The sequence below is a fragment of the Aplysia californica genome, unplaced genomic scaffold (genome assembly GCF_000002075.1).
Source record: "Aplysia californica isolate F4 #8 unplaced genomic scaffold, AplCal3.0 scaffold00319, whole genome shotgun sequence".
Taxonomy (NCBI): Eukaryota; Metazoa; Mollusca; class Gastropoda; order Aplysiida; family Aplysiidae; genus Aplysia; species Aplysia californica.
In genome coordinates, this window is record NW_004797589.1 from 831120 (window position 1) to 836208 (window position 5089).

Here is a 5089-nt window from a genome sequence, read left to right on the forward strand (position 1 = left end):
CCCCCCCCCCCCCCTACTTCTTTATTATGTTTGTTGCTTCCTTGCAACAACTCTAATCTTCGGCACTTGAATGGCCTAATTGTGTTGCAAGTGCCTTAAAACTCTTCCTAAAACTAAACAAACTAAAAGCCATAACCACGGTCATAGTCATACCACTATTGCCCAAGTGGGTTTTTTTTCCAGGTAAGTATTAGTTATTGGTATGATAAAAAATGCCTTTGCCTTTATGCCATTTCCAAAGGAGGGACATTTCTCTTTCATACACAGTAGAATTGTAAATGGGCTGATCTAACAATGTCATGCTCATAACTGTGCCTGAACTACAACACGGAACTGCTGCTTTTTCTAAAGTAATCCCTACTATCGTCTTTTCCTCGACTTCTTTTGTATGTTTCTCACACTCTTGTGACCCGCTATTTTCGGGGTGCCTTGATAGTCGAAGCAGACTTTGTCCTGTTGAACCTAGAGAGGTGAGCAGAGTAAGTCTAATTCCCTGTAAGGACTTCTCTGTTGACATCCACCCCTTGGCGCTCATATGACCTTATGCAGTTGCGAGCGCCGTAAAACTACTATAACAAACAACAAATGCCTTTAACTTATTTTGTATTAATGATTAATGGGGTAACATAACAAGGTTTTGTTTCGTGTGCTAATAATCCAACTACAGAGACATTTCCACTTTTACTTTTACTCAAGTCGCAAGGTTGACGAACGTGAGCACTATCTTTTTATTTATTTATTTATTTATTTATTTATTTATTTATTTATTTATTTATTGTTTTAAATTTGGTAGTTTTCTTGTACTTGAAACAACAAGAAATAATTTGGGCAATTGCTTTCTTTTAAGGACAAGCGGGCTAACCCAGATTTCGGGGGTTTCCAGATATCTTGACCTACACCAAAAATGGGCTTTGCCCAACCTATAGGAGAAGTTTGGTTTCATTGCTGTGTATATTTGTTGGGTTATAGAGAAAACTCTCCTTTTCTTTATAAGAAACTGAATAAGGTACGCTATTGAAATGACCCCTTCCCGTTTTTGACAGGTACGACTGTATTTCAGATCCTGCGCACGTGGATTCAAACCATCCCTACTCGAGGAGAGGAACAACAGACAGACAAGTTTACGCAAAGCAAAGGAGGAGGAAACGGAAGGAAAGAAGGAGGAAACGGAAGGAAAGAAGGAGGCAACGGAAGGAAAGAAGGAAGAGGTCGGAGGAAAAAAAATTCTCCTCTCTCAGCGAACGCAGTATCTATTCAGAGACGTCTCCCACGGAGATGAACCAATCAAAATGCTTTGTGCCTCTAGACCAAGTAAAAACAATCTGGGGGGGGGGGGGGGGGGGGTTTACACAGGGGTGACCCCCTGTTTTAACCCATAATTTGATACTTTTCAATTAAGTTTGAAATTTTCTGGAAAATAATAGATTTGCAAGTTTTAGCGGCTATATGTGTGATCTGCAGCAAACAATACGCAGTTTGACCCCCAAAGCAGTGTATCTGTGTGCGGGAGTACGTCTTCGAATAGTTCCTGGGTACTCGCCGGAGACGTCTCCGAATATCTTCTGCTCTGAGCGAGAGATCGCCTAACTGGTCTCCGGGGAGGGGAGGGGGGGGGCGCTGTGGCCATGAGCCAACACAGAGGTCTTTGGCAAGTTTATTATCTGTGGGGGGAAGTAAACGTTATATGCCCATTTCAGTGAGTGGTGCGACACGGTGGAATCAGGCGCTCGTCAATTTTTTGGGTATTTGGAGCTATTGGTATCATCTGAAAGCTGCTTCATTTGCCTTGCTGCTTATGGAATAAATATCCATCTATCTTAAGTAGAAGTCAAAATATTTCCGATTGAAGGAAATGAGGTTGCCTGGTTTCAGTGGTGAAATTAGCCAGAAAATCGTCGCCAAAGTTTGGTAAAGAGACCTTCAAAACTGAACAATGACATATTCTATTCCTTTAATCAATGTTCTTCAGTAAAATTCACGTAGAAACGTGTTTTTATATGGACATTGAAGGTGTTTCGTCAAAAAATAAAAATTCAATAAAATCTTCCTAACTGGCAAATAAAAAAAAGTCTTTTTCTCCTATTTCGTTATTTTGACGAGCGCCTGATTCCACCACGTCTTGACACTAATGTACTTAGCCTAATGCGCAGATCCGGGGGTCACCAGAGGGGGCACGTGGGTTTGCTGGTATATTATGTATGTTGTAGAGGAACAAGAAGTTTTAATGGCAGGTTATGGTTGTGGTGATTTTCAATTTTGCAATGATTTGTTGGTTTCTTTTTTGGTTTGCGTGGTTAACTGTTGTTTTTCCGAGAGAGAGAGAGAGAGAGAGAGAGAGAGAGAGAGAGAGAGAGAGAGAGAGAGAGAGAGAGAGAGAGAGGGGAAGATGAGAAATGAGGGCGGGAGGGTGATAATTGGGGTTTTTTTTAAAGCACAAGGGGGCTATCCCGAAAAATGCTGTTTCGAGAAAATCGAAGTTAAAGTTTTTGCCACTGGTTCAGTTTCTTTAAAAGACAAGGACAGTTTTATCTAGAACCAAACAAATGAACACGCCAATGAAGCCAAACGTCCCCTAGATCTATAGGTGGAGCAATGCCCATTTTTGGTGTAGGTCAAGATTGCTGGAAACCCCCGAAATCCGGGCTAGCCCGCTTGTCCTTACTTAAAAGCGACCAATTGTGTTAAAGTAAGGAATCCCCAATCCAAGATTTCTTCGACAAACAACAGACTATGCAGGGGGAACCCGTGAAAAGGAAGAGAAGCGAGAGTTCACGTCAAAGATCTAAAACAGGGACAGTTTCGTGCTGGGAAGCATGCCAGTTTGTCACAGGCCCATATTTTAATTTTTTAAATTAAAAAAAAAAATTATTATTTATTTTTATTTTTTTGTGTAAGTGTTTTACGGCGCTCACAGCTGCGTAAGGCCATACTATGAGCGCGCGGGACAAATTAAACATTTTTTAGTGGGTAGGAAATTTTGAATTTTGCCCGGGTGGCGGTCGAAGCCTACTCTTATCGATTTTAGACCACCAAGGGATCTTAAATGTGCGCAACTTGCACACGGGACTTCCGAGATTTTTCGCCCTTGTCCGAGAAGGCTAGATGTAGATCAGGCCCAGTTTGTCACTGGCCTCGGCTGTACCCAGTAGCTTTTTAAAATATTTTTTAACACCAGTTGCAGCTTCAGTTGTCCTTTTTTTCTCACCATGCTTTTAGGAGATAAATATCAGTTTTCTTGTTCTGAATAATATAATACCTGTTATTAGTATTAATATTATCATAAAATAATAAATCTACTGACTTGTTGTGGAGAAGAAGAATTTAGCACGTTTTGCATTTTGTAGAAGTAGATGACTTAAATTGTCATGTCAACACTTTTACTTTAACCAGTGGAATTATTCATTCACACAATTGATCTACAATTCTACAAATTATGTAACAACTTGGTCCTTGTTTATTCTTGTCATGTCAACATTTTTACTTCTACTTGTAGAATGTTCTTTTTTATAGTAGAGAGTTTTACGGCGCTTGCAACTGCATAAGGTAATATGAGCGCCAAGGGGTAGGTGTCAACAGAGAAGTCTTTATAGGGAATCAGACTTAGACTGCTCACCTCTCTAGCTTCAACAGCACAAAGTCTGCTTCGACTATCAAGGCACCCCGAAATAGCAGGTCACAAGAGAGTGACAAACATACAAAAGAAGTAGAGGAAAATGACAATAGTAAGGATCAGGAAAGAAAAAGCAGCAGTTCCCTGTTGTAGATCAGGCACAGTTAGGAGCGTGACATGAGTCAGCCCATTTACAATTCTACTGTGCTTGAAAGAGAAATGTCCCCCCTTTGGGAATGGATTATGCAACAACTTTGTTCTTGTTTATTCTTGTCATGTCAACATTTTTACTTCTACCAGTAGAACGTTCATTCACACATTGATGTACATTACAACAAATTACGTAACAACCTGGTTCATGTTTATTCTTGTCATGTCAACATTTTTACTTCTACCAGTAGATTGGTAGAACGTTCATTCACACATTGATGTACAATACTACAAATTATGTAACAACTTGGTTCTTGTTTATTCGAGCGATTTTCCCACTGCCATAGCAATTACATTTCTTATTGTTTTCAATTACATTTCTTATTGTTTTCAATTACATTTCTTATTGTTTTCAATTACATTTCTTATTGTTTTCAATTACATTTTTTATTGTTTTCAATTACATTTCTTCTTATTATTGTTTTCAATTACATTTCTTATTGTTTTTTGTTTTCAATTACATTTCTTATTGTTTTTGTTTTCAATTACATTTCTTATTATTATTGTTTTCAATTACATTTCGTATTATTATTGTTTTTAATCACATTTCTTATTGTTTTCAATTATTTATTTTTCAATTACATTTCTTCTTATTATTGTTTTCAATTACAATTCTTATTGTTTTCAATTACAATTCTTATTGTTTTCAATTACTTATTGTTCAATTACATTTCTTATTATTTTATCAGTTTTGTCTGTGTCTACGTACTGAGGACCGTCAGATTAAGACAAAATATAGTATCTGGGCCATCCTTCAACACTGTTGTATGTCAAATTTCGAGATCATGAGGAGAAAAAAAAAAGCCAACAAATGTTTTTATTCCCCTTTGGACAGTATCTAAAAAATCTGTCCCCGTCTTTTTATGCAAGTAAAATTCTGAAATTATGCAAACTGAGCCCAAAAATGTGAAATTATGCGATTCTGTTAATTTTAACAAAGAATGATAAAGGAAAATAATTAGAAGTTATGCAAAAAATTATCAAATTTTGCTAAATTATGCGGGGTGCATAAAACACAGGGGACAGAAAAATACACATTATCTAATTCGTCTAAATTCGTTACCCATGTTAAATAGGAGAAACACCAAGACCAATCGACACGTCTCATCATGCTGTACAACTTTTTACTATAATATAAACAAAATTATTATTGATTTCATTGCTTCGAAAATTGGCATACTATATTGTTGAATGAGGCGACATATATAATATATATATAATATATGGGTGACCTTATTTGGGCCACAGTGTGGCCTAAATAAGCTAAAC